At 40.8% G+C, this 22,370-nt stretch overlaps 1 protein-coding gene across 3 annotated transcripts in view; it reads right to left on the reverse strand.

Moving 5' to 3' along the window:
- The window catches only part of PPP1R10 (protein phosphatase 1 regulatory subunit 10), a 357,506-nt gene that overhangs the window by 328,165 nt on the left and 6,971 nt on the right, over nucleotides 1-22,370 (reverse strand). The window contains exon 3 of one of the 3 annotated variants that reach the window (XM_044084478.1): nucleotides 16,526-16,647. The exons of the other annotated variants lie outside the window; for them this stretch is intronic. The gene's annotated coding sequence lies outside the window, so the exon portion shown is untranslated. The remainder of the gene's footprint in view (nucleotides 1-16,525; nucleotides 16,648-22,370) is intronic. 3 annotated transcript variants of the gene reach the window in all.

The raw sequence follows: 22,370 nt of genomic DNA on the forward strand, positions 1-22,370 counted from the left end.
TTAGGATGCATAAGGCCATGAACCCTAAGGCCTGCAGGATTTTCTTTGCAGAAAGCTGGGTTCTGGTGGCCATTTGAGTGAAATAGTCTGTCAGATGGGCTTGTTTTTCTGAAGTGAGGAATGCCATCTGGGATCCTGTGTCCAAGCTTGCTCCCAGGAATACAATCTTTTGACTGGGCACTAGTTTGGATTTCTTTTCGTTGATGATGTATCCCAGGGATGTGAGTTTTTTGTTTTTTTTTTTAAACAAATGTCAGGTGCTGCAATTCCTGACTGTCCGTCTGTATCAGGCAGTCGTCCAAGTATGGGTAAATTTGGACATTTCTCTGCCTACAGTAAGCAATAGCTGGAGCCAGGCATTTTGTGAATACTCTGGGAGCAGTGGATAAGCCAAAGGGAAGTACAGAGAACGGATAATGCATAGATCCAGCCCTGAAACAGATATTTCCTGCAGGACTCCCTTATATCGATATGCAGATAAGCTTCTTTTAAGTCTAGGGTGACTAACCAAGCATCCTTGGGTAGCATAGGTAAAAGCTGTTGCAGGGTGAGCACTTTGAATTTTGGTAACACCAGGAAGGTGCTAAGAATTGAAAGATCCAGGACTGGGTGCCAAGAGCTCTCTTTTCTGGGTACCAGGAAAAGTCTGGAATAGAATCCCTGACCTATCTGTTCCATCAGAACCGGTTGAATAGCCATGAAAGAGAGCAGGGATAGGACTTGGTTTTGTGCCTCTGCCCACTGGTTTGGAGAAGGTCTAGGAACCCTTCTGGGGCTGGCAGAGAGCGGAAGTAGAATTTGTACCCCTGGGATACAATGTTGGAAGACCCATCGGTCTTTGGTGATGAACATCCAGTTTTTTCCATGAAGGGCAAGTTTTCCTCCAAGGGGCACTAGCAGCTGGGAAAAGGTGTGGAGTGAAGTACAGAAGTCATTGTGAATTCTTTTCGTAAGGTGGTGGCTAAGCACTCTGCTTTGGGAGTGGGGGCACTCCATTGCTTAGATCTCTGCATACCCCGAGACTGTAGTCTGGATGGTCTGTTACCCCTAGGTCTAGTCTGAGATGGCCTGGAGGGGGCTGGAAAGGAACAGTGTTTGGAGGGGCAATGCCTACTGAATCTAGGAGGCTGCACTTATAAGAATTCTTTAAGTGTCTGCATAGATTTAGCTTTTTCTTCCAACTTTTTAAGAACCTCTTCTGCTTTGGTGCCAAACAGATTGTCCTTGTTGAAAGGAGTGTCTAATAACTTTGATTTGACATGGTCTGGCAAGGTCTGCTCCTTAAGTCAAACATGTCTTCTCAGTACAGAACTAGTGACTGCTGCACTGCAAGATGTTTCTAGGGCAAAGCCACACTGCAAAGTATGCTTGCTGACTTGGCTTAATGCATAAGCCTCTTTTCTGCAGTCAGTAAAGGTTGCTACTTTTTTGCTTAAGTTCCATAACATGTTGCTGATACTTCAGCATGTGAAACTTTGACTATTCAAAGCCCTAATGGCGAGAGTTGCAGAGGTTTATACTTTCTTATCCCATCTGTCCAAAGCTCTGGAATCTCTAGCTGTAGTTGCCTTGATACCTTTAGGCCCCTGGGAAATTATCTCTGGGTCAGCAGTAGGATTTTTGAAAAGGAATTTGGGTCAGGCACTCTGCAGTACCTGTCTGGTTTCCTTGGCTTTCATACCCCCGGACGACCTTGTCAGTCTTTGATAACCCAAGTGTGATGACTGCAACAGTGAAACACAAAGAACATCTAAAAGCAGCCACAGCAGAGTCACCCACTGGTGGCTGAGGCACAACAGGAGCTAGCCTGATACCCAAACGGTCTGATAAACTAAAGAAAACTGCAAAGACAAGTAGCTGCTCTGTCGATTATGCAGAAAGTCATGCAAAGGAGCTTGCACACGTTGGTAACAGGCAAGGAAGGGAAGTAACTGAAAAAAAAAATCTGATTTTGGCACTTTTATACAAAGCTCTTAGAGCATGACAGGTGCCTCCAGAAGGCAGTCAAGACTTCTGCTTTGTATTTATCCATCCTTACCAGGCTGGCACTACTTGGATACTGGCCTCTTTTCAAGGGAGAATAGATGTGGTATTTAAAGCTACCAGGGGAAATTTAGCGGGAAATCTGTCAAGGGCATCAGGGAACTTCCCCTACTCTTTGAGCTACCACCAACTCAAGCAGATGAGGCACATCTCATCAGAAGGATCACACCAGGGTTGCCAGACATCCCTATTTGGGCGGAACTGTCCCGAAATCAGCAGCCTGATCCAGAGTCTCGCACTGCCGGTTTAAATCCCGGGCAGCCTCCGCTTTGTTTTTTTTTGTTTTTGAATGGCCCGTATACCGGCATATGGGCCAATCAAAAATCGCTAAACACTGAGCTTCTCGTGTTTAATGCGGAACATCGCTTTTTTTGAGGGGGAGGGGGTAGAGAATTTTTTTTACAGTTCTGCATTGAAAACTGTGCTGATAAACATTAAAACGTTGGTGGAAAAAAACATGCAAAAAAGACCAGCCTTTTACAAGACAGAATCTATTTCCCAATCAGTTAAAGGAAAACTTAACCAAAATAGTCCAAGTCACTCATGGGACAGGACATATGGAAACTTTCAAACTGCTTTATTCATTTAAAACCTTTAAAGCAATACAACTAAAACAGTGCTATGTAGTCCTTAAACAGCTATCAGACTAACGGCCCTCTTACCTGTGGCACAGAGACGACATACTTCAGGCATGGCAAGATTTGTAGTATTTGCCCTCCCCAAGACTATACTTAAATTATGCACAAGAAACACTTAATGGACAAAAATGAAAACACTTACCAATCTTATGTTGTTCGCCAGTGCAACTAACTCATCCCAGCTCTTCAAAGATTTATCCAAATAAAAAATGCGACTATGGAAAATTTCACTGTAGCTGAAAATGTTTACACTTGTCAGACCTCAGCAAACTAAAGATGGAAGGCTAAAGTGTTGCCTCATACCAAAATTCACAGAACAGTATTTTGTATAGCTTAGGTCATACAGATTCCTTTCTAAAAGGATGCAAGATTTGAGCATATGACTTGGGGGGGGGGGGGTATGTGACAGGGAAAAAAGGAATAAGATACTGAAAGGCTTGGATGATGGGTGGGGGGGGGGGATCTGTGACAGTGAAAAAAAGGAATAAGACACTGAAGGACTTGGTCACCGAAAATCTAGGCAATATTGCTGGTGGAAGAAAAAAAAAAAAACAAACACTCTGGGATGAAGTTACCTACAGTGAATGCAGAGTTTCCTTTATACCCAGAAACTAAATATCAAATTAAAGTAAAATGCACCACTCCCTCAATTTGATCATTAAAGGACCACTACGGGCAAATGGAGAAAACATGTTTTTTTTATCTTGCCATGATTTACTACACCTCCCAAAGCTGCCTGCAGCAAAATAAGGTCTCATTCCTAATTTTATTTTGTTTTTACTCTTGTCTGCCCTCATGGGGGCAGACATCGTGATTCCTTTGGAAAGCTAAATCTGTCCCATAATGCACAGACTTGAGAACAAATAGCCCTACCATTTGCGGTCAGACTAGACTTCCATTCACTTAGAATGGAACACCTGAAAAAAACTGCCAAGTTTGAGAGTCTGCAGCTCGTGTGTCATTGACTGGCATGCACTGCATTTTACAAATGTTGTTCCAACTGATGTACTACACATTCTCTGAAAGAAATGGATAAAGACTTTTTTCACAAGGAGCAATTTCGCAAGTTTCAGTTCCTGGCTAGGTTACTCCTCCCATCTCCCCTCCTTCAGTGGGCTACAGTTTCACATTTCCAGCTTTGTTAGATTCAACTAGTCAGCTTTACATGACGATAGACCAAAAAAAAAAAAAAAAAAAAAAAAAAAAAAAAAAAAAAAAAAATCACTGCCTGCTGTGCCACTAATTCTGCTCCCTTGTACATCTTTTCACTTCCGAATAGCATTTCTCAGGAATAAAAAAAAGCAAATGAATCGGTCCAGAGTTTAGGCCAGTCTATCCATTTTTTTTTTAATTTGCACAGTAAAATATTCAACTTGTAACCTGAATTTATTGTATTTAATAAATTTTACAAGTTCTCAGTTTAACAATGACCTCCCAAGCCCTCCGATAAGACCTAGTACCTTTTCTTACTATTGCTTTATGTAGTTTGTCTTAGTTGTATGTCTCTCATCCTCTCAGCAACAGACACCTGGAGAAAACTTCCAAAACACATACTTGTATTGAAAGAGTAGCAGCAGCTGTAGCAGTGATACCACACTCCAAAACAATGCACTCTCACACAGTACTGACAAACACAGGGGAATGTATATGCTGAATCAAGCACTGATGAAACTGTTAGGGACTTCACTGAGCACAATTTTACTCAATCTCTCCATTTCATAATGCATAACATTCGCACCACACTTACAAAGGCACAACTCCACCTTCCACAAACACAGCTACCCACACCCACACAACATACCAGTCAAATTTAAAGCATTTCAGGGAAACCTCAACACTGCTGTAAAGGCAAATAAATAAAAATGATTGATGGGTGTTGGTTCAGGACTCCCATTCATATCTCTTAACAGTCCAGATTTTTGCAGAAAGTCCAGATTTTTTTTTTGTCTGTTCAAAAAATTGCAGTTTTGTCAAATCTGGCAAATCATTGAACACTGAAGTCAGAAAATTGACAGGCATTTGATTTTCAGACTTCATATTCCTTAAAATTCTCTGTAATGCAAAACCTGTTTAAGTTTGTAAGTGCAATATTTATAAACTGTCCTAATTTTTGGGCCTTTGTACCCTATTTATGGCCTTGTCCGGATTTCAAGCAGGTATCAGTACAGATTTGCTTTATAGTTCTTTTACACCCCCCCCCCCACACACACACACAATGATACACGGTTAATGTGGACAAATCTGGTCAAAGTCACCAAACTTTTCTCTAAACCCAGTTTTATGACACCTGCTACCAATCCACTTGTCAGTCTGCAGCTGCATATCTTGTTGTCAGTGTTATTTCTTCTTTTCCTTGGTTTCGTTTCTCTTACTTGTAATGTTGCTTTTACTCATTTTTTCTCCTGCCTCCCATATCTACCCTAACTATTACTTCTAACAAATACTTTCTCACTCTTTCTTCTCTTCCTCTCCTCCTCTTTATCCACTATTTGAACTTTTCCACTCTGACATTTGCTTTATGAGTAAGTAATGAACTGTCAACACTTATGTCAGCACATTTCAATGCTACATAATATTGTATTTAGTCTAATAATAGGTTCATAGGTAGGTACTAGGCAAATGGCCCAAGGGCCTAAGTAAGCCTAGCCAACAAGGTTCCCTGGCTTATGCCACCCAAGAAAGTTATTTTCCCGTGCCACTGTCGAGCAGATCCACAGAAGCGATTCCCAGGGTATATTTCTTATTTCCCATCCACTCAAGATTTTTCTTGAAGAGTGCCAATGAAGAACTTTGTTTGACATAGATGAGAAGCTTGTTCCACAGTATGGGAAGTCTCTGGGACAGGAATCTATCCCTCCAGCATGTCCCGTTTATTGCAGTGACAAGGTTTTGGCCCCTAGAGCGTGCAGCTCGGAGGGATTGGGATTTCTTTACGTGCAGCATGTCCAACAGCTCTGGGATTGACATAGCTTTATATGCTAGGCAGAAATCACCCCAGAGTAAAGCTGGAGTGGAGATTGTCAGTGTAGGGCATCTGCTTGTGGCCAGTAATCCTCTTTGTGAGGTACTTCCGTGGCTTTTCCAGCTGCTGCAGATGTCATGTGAGGTACATTCCAAAAGGGACGTTGTACTCTATAATAGGTCTGAGTGTCGAGCAGAGGGGAACAATGACCTCTCTTTTCTTGGATGAGAACCCTTTTGTGATGAGGTGTGCCATGTAGAAGGACTTCCTGACTACAGTGGCGATGTGATTATCAAAAGGAGATACTACTGTCAACCTGGGTCCCAAGGTCTCATCACACATTCGGTGTTAAATAGACTGCTGCCTGTGTGGTAGTTCATGGGTACAGAGTTTTTACCAAAGGGGATGACAATGCACTTTTTGGCACTGAACTTGAGGCAAAGACTGACAGCAGGCATCTGTCTCAATGGATATCCACATCATTTGGGGACTCTACTATTGCTCCTAGTTTGCAGTCATCTGCAAACTTAGTTAGCCAGAGCTAGAGGCCTTCTGTGTTTGGTATCTACTTCCCTGAAGTACAGGCTAACAGGAGAGGTCCCAGGACTGAACCCTGTGGTACTCCACTTTTCACTGATTTTAAGTCAGATTTGGAATCTGCAACTTTTACAATATGGGTTCTGTCAGTGAGCCAGTTGGAAACCAATCTTGTGACGAAGGGATTTATACCTAGTTTAGTGAATTTGGCTATAATTCCAGAATGGGGGATGGTGTCGAAAGCCTTGGTGAGGGCAAGGTAGGCTGTGTGAACCACCTTACCCTCATCTACTGCTTTGGTGACTGCCTCAAAGAAGTCGATTAGGTTCAGGTTGCATGATCTGCCTTTCACAAACCCGAACTGGGTGGGGTCCAGAGTTTGGAGGTTACTAACGCCTTTGTTTAGGAATTCCATGATGATACGTTCCATGGCCTTGCAGACCAGGCTCGTCAGGCTAATAGGCGATGGTTCCCAGGATCAGTGGTGGCTTCCCCTCTGTGGAGTGGGATAACTGTTTCTGTGCGCCATTTAGTGGGCACAAAGGCTGATGTGAGGCTATAACTGAACATGGTGCTTAGGTGGGGAGCCAGCTCGTTCTGAAGTTACTGTTAAACACAGTCTGGGATGTTGTCCAGTCCCATGGATGCTGTGTTTCCGGCTTTAGAGAGAGTGCAGATTTTAACTGTGTAGCTCTGAGTACAAGGACTCTGCATTCTTCCTCTATAGATATGGGCCCTTTAAGGGGTGAGAGGGGGGTAAAGTTAGCACTGAACCTATCTGCCAGGCTGTTTGCAATATCAATTGGTTCTGTAATTTTCGTGCCGTTGTGCTGTAACTCTGAGCCGATCTGGGTGTTGCCATTGAGATTCTTGAAATAGCTATAGAATGCTTTGTGGTTGTCCTTAGAATCAGTGGCGATTTTGTTTTCGTAGCTAGCTTTGGAGGCTCTTATAAGGATCTCCGCTTCTTACCGAGGCTGACCAGGCGGGGCTCCACCACTCATGGGATTTTACTCTCTTTTGCAACAGTTTCTTCCTTCTGTTGTACAGTTTGTTTATGGCAAAATTGGCTTCCTTGTTTTGGAGGATAGCTTCTTGGTTCTGTTTGGGATAGCATGATCCATGCACTCGTGTATGTGCTTAAAAAGTGCATTTGTGTAGGATTCAGTCGTCGTAACTATACTGTCCCATCTGCATGGGTGTTGTGAAGTTTGTCACTTCTGTCTTAAGATGCATGAAGCTGGCTTTGGAGAAATTTTTTACCATGGTTTCCTTAGTGGGGGGTGGGGACGGAATATTGATATCTAGCGTAAATAGCTTATGGTCGGATCTGACCCAAGAGGAGTTGACTTCAGGTGTGGAACACCTGTCACTCATGTTGGTAATGAATATGTCTAGGATATTGCTGCCCTCGGTAGGGGTGTGGATAAGTTAATCCAGGGCACTGGAATTTACAAACTCCAGAAAGCGTTGAGCGAAGGAGTTGTACCGAGTAGTTTTCCCAGTTAATGGTGGGATAGTTGACATCACCCATTAGTAGGATGTTTGGTTGAACCCCAATATTTTCCAGTATATCAAGAAAAGAGGAGTGGGAATCCTGGGGCATGATGTGGGATCTGTAACCAGCTACAATTTGGATTGCAGTTTTGCCCAGAGTTAGCTGCACTTGGATAACCTTGTATGCATTATGCTGAGCAACTAACCTGGAGATGTGGATATCCTTAATGAATATGGACACCCCTCCGCCTTGGTGTTCCCCCTCTAGGTTACGTAGCCGATATGAGTTATAGCCTAGGAGTGCTATATGGAGCCTTGAGCCAGGTCTCCATCACTGCAGATATCAATGTTCTCCATTTTAAGGAGTGCCTAGAGTGAGTGCATTTTGAGATTTAGACTTCTAGCATGGAGTAGCATTACACACAGTTTTTTTCTTGCCTGTTCTTGTTAAGGTGTTGAATTTGTCATTTTAATATTTTCTACAAAAGGCACTATAGGGGCAGCAAGAGCCTTAGCCAGTATCCAGAATCCCAGGGGCGACAGATGCAGACCATCTCTGGCAAAGCATTGTGGTCTGTCAACCATGTCATCCCAGGTGGATAGATACTGGATCCCCTTAGAAGGGCACTAGAAGCTTAGCCAATTGTTGAAGTCAAATCATTTTGTCCTTGTATTGCAGAATCATTCTGGGCAATGGCAGAATGCTACTCAGGGCAGGTCTATATTAGAACACCGAATGTTCAAAATTTCGTGTTCTAATATCAACCCGTTTTCAGCGAATGCTGAAAATATCGAAGAAACAGAAAACCAAAATTTTTCCTAGGGAAAGAGTTGTCCGTTTCTGTTGCTTCGGTACTTTCAGCGCTATGCTGGAAAGTTACGGGTCGGGTAAGTGTGCGATTGTGTGGACGTGAGGGTTAGGGCGCGGATGAGGTGACTGTGCAATAGTGACTGACCTTAGGGTTGGGGTTAAGGTAAGTGGATATTTAGTGGTGTATGTATATAGTTTAGTGTAGGGTCAGGTGTAACAGTTTAGCCGCATGTATGTGGACTGCTGTTTGTTTGGTGTGCTTGTGTTGTGTGTATGTGTGTTTTGGAACAGCGAGTTTTTTCCCTAGGGAAAAAAATTTGCTGTTCTGTATGTTCAATGTTTTAATTAAATTTTCGATTCATAGGATTTGATATTAGAACACTCGAAATTTTGAACGTTCGGTGTTCTAATATATACCCCTCAGGCCTAGGGTCATACCTGCCTGGGCTACAAGATCGGAGAGCTCTTCCATTTCTCTTTTCATGTAGTCCAGGGAGGTACGTCTCAGGTCATTCACACCAACACGGACAATGACAGAGTCATATTTGTACTTGTTGTGGAGTGACCCGAGTGCGTGCGTTATGTGGCGGATCCCGGCACCCGACAGGCAGCTGACAGTAACCTTCTCCTTGTTTATCCTGATGAGTTGGACATCAGTGTGCCTGATTATACAGTCACCTAGGACTTGTGTGCTGGGTACATTGTTCTGCCCAATATATTATATAGGTTATAATATATGTTTGCCCATAATATCCGAATAAGTGAGTGGGATTTTCATGACAGCATCAAGGAAACATTTTCCTTCCTTCTGTTTTTTTATTCCCTTAAGTTTTGGATTTTTCTTGGTATATTAATTGATTTTCTTGGAAAATAAATAAAAAATAAAATATACTATTTGTTTACCGGGTTAGTCCGACTGAACACAAGGTGACAAGTTTTCAGCAGAGGCTCGGGAAGAAAAGCTCCAGATACATAGTAAACAATTATAAAAAATAATAAAAAATTATATAAACATAGCTATTTTGTACAAAGAGCATAGAAAATAGACAAGATAACATACAACAAATATACAATTGCTTGAACATAAATTCAAAAAGTTTCCATAGACAAACAGGGTCAAACTAGAAATCATAACTATATTGATATGATTTATACTGCATTTATCTTGTACAATAATACACACCATTAAAACGTGTCATGTGCAAATATCTATTAATCTATGTATTTACAGTATATTGACAAAGTAGTGGGTCACATCAGAGGCTTTGGGAGGTCATTGTTGAACTGAGAACGGTCGTAAAGCTTGGCATTGAATACCATAAGTTCAGGTTATGCTATAAGAGAATAACTATGTAAAGATAACCATGTCAGCAGCCAAAATGCATTGCAAGTTGCATGTTTTACTGCGCAATTTTTAAAAAAGGGGTAGACTGGCCTAAACTTTGGACTAATGAGTTTGCTTGGAAATGCTATTCAGAAGTGGAGACATACAAAGGAAGAAATTTAGTGGCACACCAGGCTGTGATTTATGTCTATTGTCATGCAAAGCTGACTAATAGTTGAATCTAGCAAAACTGGAAATGTGAAACTGTAGCCCAGTGAAAGAGAGGAGATGGGAGGAGTAACCTGTCCAGGAACTGAAACTTGCAAAACTGCTCCTTGTTTAAAGTCTTTTTTTCATCTCAGTAATTTGACACTTTTACAAGTTTCTTTCAGAGAATGTGTAGTACATCAGTAGGAACGACATTTGTAAAACTTAGCGCATACCAGTCAATGACATATGAGCTGCAGACTCTCAAACTTGGCAGGTTTTTTCAGGTGTTTGTCACTTTGACAACAAATGGTAGGGCTATTTGTTCTCAAGTCTGTGCATTATGGGACAGATTTAGCTTTCCAAAGGAATCACGAGGTCTGCCCCCATGAGGGCAGACTACAGAAAAAGACTACACAAATCCTTGAAAATGGGTAGCAACAAATACTCAACATGTTAACTAAAAACAATTAGCCCAATTTGCCTTCCTAACTGTAACTGGTTAACTCAAAGATACTAGGCACCTTACTCAGACACTTCAGACAGAATGACTAAAGCTGCTTCTTCTACCACTTAAATCAGCATGTCAAAAAACAAACATTGGCCTGCCTCCCAAATCAAACATCAGGTAAGGGGGGGATAATCAAGGATATGGTACAGAACAGAGAGAGACCCAAATCTAAGAACAGACCATGTCAAAGCAGCCTGACAAATACATGAGGAAATTCAAAGCCAGTCCCTCATCGTACATGGACCTCCCAATTAAACATTTCAGGACAAGTTACTTTCACTGCAGCCAGTCACAGACCTAAGCTGGTTCTCGGCTCCAGAAAAAAAAAAAAAAAAAAAAAAAAAAAAAAAACACACCAGAAACACAGAATGCTATTTTAGGAAACCAGGAAGTCAGAGATGCCTCTTCTGTATAGAGCTACAGGTCAGCAAAACATTTGCACTTATGGAGTGGAAGTGTCACATGCAACACGTTTGTGCTGTTAAAGCAGACTTGCCAGAACTTGAAATATGCCTACCTTGGGTTACTGTAACGGATTAAAGTAGTGGTTAGATAAAAAAATGTTGTCATGCCAGATAATACTTCAGGGTTACTGACAAGGTACACAGATTCATAGATACTCCAAAGACAGAGTCGCCTGGACCTCACATAGCCAGCCCCCTCCCAAGCCATGCCAGTCCATCCTGAAGTAAAATTTGTGGAAAGTCATCTAGTTTGACTAAAAGACAGCAAGTTGCACTGCTTAGCATGTAGGTTAAGTTTTTCCACAGGCTCAGTAGGTGCTAGGTATAAACCTTTCCTTCCAGCATTTATCTACCTTTGCAGTCTAACTGCCTGATATGCGCGATGCATCTTAATGTACTTGCCCCCCCCCCATTTTGTATATGGCTTCTTGTTGGAATGTAAATTTGTTAGTTATTGCTGGAATGTAAATTTGTTAGTTATAAGAGGAATATGCTCCAAGTTTTGGGCAAGAACATCCTTGCGACGTTTCACCATCTTTGCTGACTTTCCCTCTACAGGACTACCAATCAGCAGTTTTGTAAGCTGGGAGGTTTTCAGTACTGGGCAAGACAAACCATATACCCAAAAGGCTACTGTGGCAAGAGAATGAACAGAGGATTACCCTTCCAGTAGGACGCCCCAAGACAGTCCTGGTACTCCAAATTCACCTCAAAACACACTGACTGGTTATATATCTGAATGAACAGCAGAACCACCACTCACTGTCTACACTTCAATCACACAAACTACAAATGCAATGCCCATCTAAAATAAACTCCTACAGCAACAATTTTAAATGCACAAGCCCAAACTAGCCTGTCAGGCAATGACACTACCAACAAAATGAAACAGAAGCTAAAGAGAGAATGAAGAGACTGGCACCACCCTTTACACTGAATAAATTAACAAAACTTACCTCAGACCTACACAGCAAAACCATCTCAGTTAGCAGATAAACACTTCTGTAACTTAAAGCGTTCTTCATTAGGGGATTCATGCAATTACTGTCCCACAGCAATAAAAAGAGAAATTTCCTGTACTGCTGTTTAGAGTTTTTCAAGGCAATACAAGATTTAATACATACAACTGCAAGAGACACAACAAAACAAACCAGTAAGTAAACACAAAAAGCTGAAGCCCAAAAGTAGCAAGTCCAAACGCCAGTGGGTAAAAAGGCGAAAAATGCGAGTAATAGCAGCAAAACCTTCCTATTGCAGCCAGTCCGTAGGTCAGGTAAATAAACAAAGCCAAAAACCACGTAAAAAGTCCCTTTAACGCAAGTTTAATTATTAGAAAATACAGCGTTTTCGCCCGAGACGCAGCTCAAGCTTCCTCAGTACAAATGGTTTACACCAACAAAGTGACAATTTAAAACATTAAAACGCGGGCTTTTAAGCCCGCGTTTTAATGTTTTAAATTGTCACTTTGTTGGTGTAAACCATTTGTACTGAGGAAGCTTGAGCTGCGTCTCGGGCGAAAACGCTGTATTTTCTAATAATTAAACTTAAAGGGACTTTTACGGTTTTGGCTTTGTTTATTTACCTGACCTACGGACTGGCTGCAATAGGAAGGTTTTGCTGCTATTACTCGCATTTTTCGCCTTTTTACCCACTGGCGTTTGGACTTGCTACTTTTGGGCTTCAGCTTTTTGTTAATACATACAACAACAATGCAGACCACTATTTAATTTTCCACATCTGCATAAATGTTATGTATCCCCCTCCAACAGAAACGCACTGCATACCAAACACATTTACATTACATATTATACTCACACTAACAGATACACATGGAGGATGGTGCACCACAACCATTCATGCTGATGTATTTGAGAAATGCATTTTAAGAACTTCAGTTCTCAAAATTGAAATTCACAATCACTGATTTTGACAATTTTTTCTTACAACTGCTAGCATCCCCTGCAGCTCCATGGTAACACACACACACACACAATTTCTTTGTGTCTAGGGCATACTGAATACACTCTCCTCAGATGCTCCTGTTGTTGCATAGGCAGTTACATACCAAAGGGGCACATCACTCAGATTGGTCTCAAAAAGGCTAACAATGAATAATGACATCTTTGGACCTGATAACTATACTCTTGCTTAAAAGATAAGCAACACAATGACTTCCTACATTAGAGACATGGTGGTCAAAAGCCAAATCACTGTTTACATGCATTTCAAATCCCTGACCACCAGGTCTAGAAATCAACGTAGTAATTTACAAGGATGACAATCTGAGACAGACTAATACGCACTTCTTGGCATCACATACACAATGTAATGAAATCATACAAAGAAACCAATACATGGGCATACGTGGACTGCCTCAAAACATTACCCTTATACTTAGTCTCCCACAGACTTGCAAGCGGTGATGTATGCTTGGCCTGGAAACACTAGTCAGGAAACCATATCTTACATAAGAAATGCCAGCGCTAGGTAATTTTGACATAACTGCGTCTAGGAGCAAGTCTTCACCATAAGACAGCTATGAGAGAGAGAGAGAGAGAGAGAGAGAGAGAGAGAGAGAGAAAGAAAGAAAGAAAGAAAGAAAGAAAGAAAGGAGGCAGAGAGAGAGAGAGAGAGAAAAAGAAAGTGCAATGTCTCAGTTCCAGGAGCTCTTGCTATAGGCTGGATGTCCCAGCCCAAGAGATTCATCCTGTAACAAAAGGCATGAATATTACACAACAGAAAACTGAAGGAGGGACAAAAATCAAGTATCTGTCCAGAAAACAAAGCTTCCCTTTCCTCTCCTTTGCAGTTTGCACACTAGTTTCTAAGCCTAGTCTGGCATGTAGGCTGCAAAAAGTTATACATTGTACCATTATCTCCAGATCCCACTCAGGGTGCAGCTAGATTTGTTCAGTCAGGGTTTTGCCAGAAAAAAAAAGTTTGCTTTTCTTTCTGCATTAAAAAAAAAAAGAAAAAAAAATTGGAGACAGAAAAAGTTCAGACGTGATGTAGTACTAATGACCCATACATCATATATATAGTGGTCAGCATTTTACATGTGTCCCATCTTAAACGCAACTAGTTTACAGAAAAAAATGGGTTATTTGATCTTTTTAAGCAGTACTTTGAATCCATGCTTTTAGCAGCTTGAGATAAAGGCAAGCCTGGTCCTTGGCCCAGAAAATATCTTCAGACCCCCCTTAACACATTATAGCAAAGGAAAGGTATGCAGATTTTTCTCCGCGTGCAAGGCAGAAAAGAAGGTACTTGCGTATTATCGCAACCATATTTTGAAGTCACCGTTAATTCTAAAGTTACACCAAAAGTACTTTATCCTGCAGTGGGAAGGGATGTCTAAACTCCAAATTTTTTTGCTATACTTTGTTAGTGAAACAGGGAGAGGAAAAAAGGCAAAACGTTCCTCCTCATGGGTACTGTCCTTTAACCATTAGAGTACATTTATTGTTTTAATGGGATGAACCATTTCAGGAGATGGGATATTCTTGCTGGTATAAGGTCTTCTAATGAAAACTAACCCCAAGTACCCATAAAAAGGATTACCACAGTGAGTAATCAAAATACAAGAGAGGTATATGGGAATGTATAAAATGGGAGTTGGAATTCTGGTGAGATGTTTATGGGAGCATGGATTGTATTGGCGTTCTTTAGACAAGGTAATTGGTACGGTGACGAATCAGGAACAAAGCATGTTAGGTGTAACAAACCAAAAACCCGGTAAAATATTGTCAGACAATATAATTTTTGGGAAAATGTTGTCAACACACATTACATATTCTTACTACAGGTTTTGTTTACAGTTCTAACCTGCATTTCTAAAACCAATAACTCATAACTGCACAGAGTATAGATAACAGAGCTATGCATCTACTTAGCTAATTCAAAATGACAGATGTAATTTTACATGGATTATTTTTCTTTTCTTTGTGCTTTGGCAAAAAGAGTTTTTATAAAAGGATGCATTCTTATGATTTCATCATGAAAGATAAGACTATTGGGAAGCCTGTTCTTACTTTCCAAAATGCTAAACCAAACAGCAAATTACTCTTTTCCCTTCGTGTGTGTTACGCAGTCAAAACGTGGAACTTTAACTAAAACGCATACTCATTTAACATTTTCCTAACAAGCTTGGTACCCAATTCCTCACCTTGCCAATTTTGTTGTATATACAATGATAATATTGCTATCATATGCATCTTCTTGTTCTAAAGAACACTTGCAGCTGCCGCAGAAATGTGGTTGCGATAATACACAAGTACCCAAAAGACACATTCATGTTACACCATAACTCTCATACATGTTGAGCCCAATGGATCACTACCATGCTAACACAGTAGCACACAGAGGCCCCACATCAGTCTCACATCCTTCTATGTGACAAAGCTGATGTGTCTGCCCCCCCACCGTAGCTTTCCGGCACCAGCTCCTGAATCAGATTTCAGGTTAATAACAGTTGGCATTCAGCCACTGTACCAACAGACTGATGAAGCCCTTTATTACTTCAGACACCTTTCCACGGTTCCAAGGCATTGCAAATAAGCAACATTAGATTGACAGAAGTGGAAACAGGCACCGCGCCCATGACATTTTGAAATAAAATGTAAACAATACTGACCACGGTGACGCAGGAGACAATGATGTGCCTCTAGGACAACTGCGGGCAGTGATTTGTACAGTCAAAAAACTGTAAAAGGTCCCTGGGGCAAACAGAGGTACTGGGATACAGCTAACTACACCAGAAAATCCAGCACAGGTCAGCATTTTCAAATGTACACAACCATTAAAAGTTGCAGTACCAAGATTCAATCTTCACTGGAGGCTGCCACAGCATGGCAAAACAGAGCAGTTCAGAGAACTCAAAACAGGCTAAGGAAAAAAAAGGATATTTACCAGCAAAGCAACAATGAGGCAACATACTACAAACAAAAATATTTGAAAGGGCAGAAAAATGACGAGGCACCAACATTTCAGATTGCAGACAAAAGTTTGCATGTATACACATTCAGCAACACATTACGCAAGACTACCCCTGCATCCTCCAACAAAGCTGCTCAGATAAAAACTACACTTCCTAAACCCTCTACAAAATGTGCAAATAAACTTGCCAGGTTCATTAGTGTTTGCCTTGCAAGGTAGTGGAAAAACCACACTAATTCAACGAATGGTGAAGAACTAAAACGAAAGTATGGCTACCTTGTGTCCAAGGTCTCAAATGACAGCATTTGATACTACTGCAATGTTTCCTTCTTAATATCTCACCCTACAAAGTAAACAAAAATTCAACTCTGACATGAGTCACACATTCTGTTCCAGAACAGGCTCAGAAAGAAAAAGTGTAAATACAGTCCTGAATAGGCATATGTTCTAACTAAATGTGCCCCTAATTAGTTAATAAAAACGGGGAAAAAAGTAACATTAGTGTGGCATATTTTATAACACATGCATACTGCCATGCAACTTTCACCATCCACTTTAACAAAAGTGAATTTGGGGGCACTAGCCTGGCTACCTACCTGTACTTAACATCCACTACAATAAAGAGGAGCCTCCTCCCAAATGATTACATCAATTTTAGAACTGCTGCGGCTGCCTTCTGGACTGCTTCGCCAAAATGTTCTAGCAAGTGTGTGCCACCCTACCAGAGATCATAATGGAGAAAAAAAGATGAGTACCAAACACCTGAGACGGACACAAAAACAAGGTTCAAAGCTGAAATAGCACTTCTCAAAATAAAGAAAAAAACTCTTATCCCCCCCCCTTCAAGAATACCACAGTTACCTTAAAACAGTTAAGCCTCACTCTACTACACAGACATCACAATAAACTCGTAGTTTGGTCCTACAGGCAAAGTATGCTGGCAAGCATCCTTAATTTACCAGATGCAAGATCATGGGTCAATTACTGCAGACAGATGTAATTGAATATGTCCCTTCCAAATTCCCCAGAGTTAGGTCTGCTTTACATTACATTGTTAAGTCACTAGCCGAACAATCTTGAGCTCCTTCTTAACTATACCGGTCTTTCATAGCCCCTTCTATTTGTACCTGACTGTAATCAATCAATCTCAATAACTCTGACTATACACTAAGCAACATACTACCTTCTATAAAAGAACTAGTTCTGAACAATTACCCACCATACTGGAGAAGAGTAACAAGACATTGTGACACCACCGCCATGTCTAAATACAGCATTAAAAAAGAAGCATCTATATAAAACAGATCTTAGGGGGAAGCAAAACCCAAACAGAGTAGCTCAAAATCTTGAAAAGAGGACAATGTGACAATCTGCATCCTTCCCAGAGGATCTATAGCACACAAGCCTTAAAGTAACAGGTTCAATATCTGATAGAACTGTCCTCAACCCAGAGAGCCTCCGTTTGGGCTAAACCTACACACCAGTCACTATAGCCATACTTACAGTTATGTAGTCAACATTTCCACACACAACACTTGCAATACTGTGGCACTGTAATGCAGTTGCTGCATTCTGCTGGAGTCTGAAATAGGATATCCCAGACAAGACACGTCTCTTAAGGAGCATGCCTATATTATCCAATGCAACAATAAAAATTAAAAACACCGTCAAAATTAACACTACAGTCCATCTCCATGATAGCATCTTACTATGTTGAGGAAGCCTCTGGGACTGCACAACCCTTTCTCCCATGCCCTTTAGAATGAGTCACAAATGAATTAGTCAACCACAGCCAGCCCTGTTCCACAAGGGTCCACAACTCAAGCTTCCAACTATACAAAACAGACCATTTCTAGGTCCTTACATGTGCCTCAGTACTACACAATTTTTCCCTTATATGCACTCTTACCCTACCACACAACGAACTCAAAACAATGTTAGGGGTCACATACACCTATAATCAAGTATTTAAAGGACCAATACATGCTGAAGCTAATGTCATCTTACCACGAAGTTCTACACAATCCAACTCTGCCATCACCAGAACTTATCACTAATCTTAATTTTCTAACCATGCAAGCTGGCGGCTTTCAATCTATAATACACTGTAAAGGTGCAGCTGTTGAGATACAAAACTGCCAGAGGGAGCAAAATTGCCAATTCAAGATTTAATAGGAGAAAGTATAAGGATCATCTTGGGACAAACATACACTAGGGGCAAGAGAAATGTTGGGTGAATAGAGTTTGTAATTTACAGTTCAACAACACACTAAAGTTTTGGAAAACTCCATTATGCGGTGCAGTTTAACAAAGGAAAAAAAAAAAAAAAAAAAAAAAAGAAGAGGGAGGGGGTTATCACCTACACTCTTCAGTGCATATAAACTCTTCAAGCAGTTTCATTTCTCTTTTCCCATTTCCTTCTTTCACTGCCACAGATCATGAAGGTTCTCTTTTTTTTAAATTTAAAATAGTTTCAGAAAATCTCTGCCTATATGACCAGCAGAGATATTTTACATCCCAAGACTGTCTTGCTAAGAAGTACTACTAAGTGATGGCAGTCAGAAATCCTCATATTAAGAAGATATGTGCTGTATTGAAACACTAAAAAATATCCGTTCACAACTCCCAACTACATTTTCCCAATTTTGCACACTGGTTTAAGTATCACATCAGCAGTGACAATCTACAGTCAATGTTCACACCTGGTTGTCTTGCCAGGAAAATGTATTTACCCATTTAATTACAAAAACAAGTAATATGTCAAAAGCTAAAGGCAGCTGAAATTTGCCTACCAGCCCTTCAAAGACTGAACAAAGTTGGCAACTTTCAGACTTTGCAAAAGCAAAGTGTAATGGGCCAAGAAAAGCACTGAACAGAGAAATTCAATTAAAGTAGCCTTTGCTTGCAGATGATCTACCACACCAACAACCTAAAGCACTATCACTAACTACAGGAGGAGAAAACCCTCATTTGTGATGTCAATGCCACATCACATTATAGGACTTAAAAACTCATCCTAGGAGGACAGAGATTGAAACGTCATTTCAATACTGCGCACCCATTAACAGCAATTTCAGGCTTACAATATTATATTTACACCAAGAGAAAAGCCTTAGTAGTACACACAAAGGCATTTTTGTTTTCAGTTTTAGGGCAGAGTTTTACTTTTAGACCCCACTTGGTGTACATAATACTTGTACACTAATTAGCACAGTTCAATCCTTTAAAGTCGCATTCTTATATTGTAACCCAATTACTCCATCAGGCACACCTACCATTAAAATAAATCATACCTTGTGTGCACAAAAAAATAAATAAATAAATAAACTTACCACATTTAATATTTCACAAAGCATTCAAGTCTGAAAAAAAAAAGTATCTTGAAATAACTGCTACTTACACATTACGGCAACAGTCCCAGTTCTGGAAAAATGCACAACTTTTGCATATACAAGACTTTCTACATTCTGCTGGGAAAAAAAAAAGAGGGGGGGACACTAACAGACTGCATTATTACACCCAACATGAAAAAATTATGAGGAAAGAAAAAAGCCTGCAGATGTTTACATGATCTAGTGGATACATCTTTCCAGTTCAGGGAATCCAAAAATTCAATAATTTCAAGCTTACAAGGTAACATCCTAGTGAATTAAACTGTCATTTGGAACCGTACTCAAGTGACAGGTTTAGAAAAATGATTGCGTAGTACATGTCCAACAAGTTTCCTTCTGATACTTACTGGGCTCGAAACTTCTACCAAAGTGCAGGTCCAAAAAGCAAGCATGTACATACAATGTGCACTTTCATCCAATTTATATACAAAAACAGAACCCGGGCATACCTACCTAAATCACACCCTCACGTAGTGCTGTCAGAATAAGAAAGCTACATAATATAAAAACTTGAATCCCCATCTTCCCTACTGCAAATGTAGTGTCATGGAACACCTTTACTGATAAATTCCAGCATCTGAAGATGCAGCCTTACTAGGTGGCTCCAGTGAAGTATGTGGTTATTTACATATGGACTCAACTGGTTGCAGACTGTTATTGTTGTGTCCTTTGGCTTTTCCCGGTTAGGGTCGCCACAGCAGAACTCCGGTCCGCTAATGATTGGTAGTTGATTTGTACGTGCACAGTTACCAGCCCTGACACACAACCTTCAACGAAGGTACGCCCATTCACACACGTCTCCACACAGAAGATGCTCTAGCAGAGAATCGAACCAGAGAGCGTCTTACTGTGAGGCGACAACGCTACCGCAGCACCACCAACACGGCTACAATAAAATAATTCTGAACACTTAGGTGAGCAAAATGGGGGCAAGATAAAACTGTGCTTATGAGCTCGGGAACACGTACAAAGTGCTGTGACCAAACTTAACATTTCAAGTTTTTCAAGGTCTGCTTGCCTTTCCCACGTCAACATACCTTTATGCTAGTCTGTATTTATGGATGATTAGCACCCTTCAGGGAAACTGGCATTCATCCCCTGCCCTTACAATGTTCTCATTTCACCACAACCCACATCACTGTTCAGTGCCAAAAGGCCTCAGCAAGTTGCCATAGCAGAGGCTAAGGCTACACACAACCTTGTATTCAAATGCTGTAATCAATGCATCTGAAGCAGGTGAAATGAACTACCCATCTACCTCCCCCCCGCCCCCCATCAGCAGAGATTCACTCCAACTCTGCCCCTTTGCACTACAGGTCAAAGACAAAAATGGACAGCCAAGAGCAAAAAATATTGCTCGATTCCTATTTCTCAATGAACTGCACTTGCACTTTTGAGAGCTTTGTAAAAATATACATCACACATCTGGAAATAGAACATGAAAATGCTAAAACACTGTTGTACACACTCAGCAAGCATTATTGGTCTTGGCAGGAAATGAAGCATATCAGTATGCTTTCAAGTTAACACAAGTTCTGGAAAAGAGGGGGGGGGGGGATTTACTCATACTCAAAAATATGAAAAAGTTCAAGAAACTAAAAGTAGTCTCAAGTAGCCTGGACAGACTGGGCAAACTAAGTATTTACCACACTAGGGAAGGGAAAGCTGACAATGACAAAGCAAAGGGTCCCAAACAGTACTGAAAGGTTTTCCTCCCCCATTCACTGGAAAGATGCCCCTATGCATATATTTCAAATCTAACTGCAAGACAGAGCCTGCAAATCAAAGTAACCGTGAATGCGTTTCTGCTGTGTAAGCATCTCAGTTAAGAAGCTATTCCTAACAAAATATAAGGGATTTGCAATTACCACTGTTCTGCAAATTGCCAAAACAAGTTTGCAGGACACTGGGAAGAATATGTAGCTACATACACTACTCTATGCAATCAAAAAAGTCACAGCAAAAATGCACTACAGACAAGCAGATTGCGTGTATCCACCCTAGTGACTGCACCCATGTGGCAACTTTAGACTCCTCCATTCTTCCACAGCAGTAAGAGCTGGGGTGAAGGGGTTGACAGTAAAATCAAGGACTTTTTTTTTAAAAGTAGATCAGGAGAAATGCTCTACTCCAGGGACATGTAAACGACATTACACACATTATCATCAGCAAGACATGAAAACCATGTAATTCCACAATACCAACACTTGTATAAGGAACCTCATCCTCCACACTGTCAGAGGATGCTCACACTAGTTTAAAAAAAGGCCAGACATTAAGCAGTGGGTCTTAAGGTGTTGGCAATACAGTTATAAAGAAAAACACACACATTTGCACACAATGTGCAAAAAGGCAAGGCAATATCAATACAGATTGCCAAAGTAAAGAAAATGGAACACAAAGAGACGATTCAACAGGGTGATACAAGTTCCACTGAAGTTGCACTCATATATAGTCAGAATAGCAAGACAGCAACATCTCGATTAAATGTATGAGAAACACACAAGTGAGTGATCACAGAAAGACAGGATAGGATGGTGTCCTGAAGTTAAAATACACACCACCACCAGTAGGCAAAGGGAGGGAGGAAAAAAATACATTAGAAGAAAACTGCAAACACAATTATTATCAAATATTAAAGCCCAGTCATGAAAAGAACATTCTTAGCTAGTCATACTGCACCACACAATTAAAGCCACTGTGTAGCATACCATATCTACAGCTATTAGGCCACAACATAGTGACAAATGCAAGGGATGGCACTGCCATCTACAAACATAGCATCATGGTGAGAGAATATGGTCTTACTGTAAGAGTGAAGTCTATATGGGATGGGGGTAATGAGAATGGGAAAAAAGCAGGTACAAAAACAAATAAAGGACAAAGTCAGACAAGTTAACCTCACAAACACTCTGGGAGAAGCACAGTCAAGAGAAAAGCTCAAGTTGCCTGAACTACGTTTCTATGTACCTCAAGCACAGCAACCTTCTGAGCCCAGACACATTGTATAGGCTATTAAAATTTAAAAAGCAGTATGGATACAATATCA

Source organism: Protopterus annectens, chromosome 9.part0, assembly GCF_019279795.1.
Source record: "Protopterus annectens isolate FY-2018-M chromosome 9.part0, PAN1.0, whole genome shotgun sequence".
Taxonomy (NCBI): Eukaryota; Metazoa; Chordata; order Ceratodontiformes; family Protopteridae; genus Protopterus; species Protopterus annectens.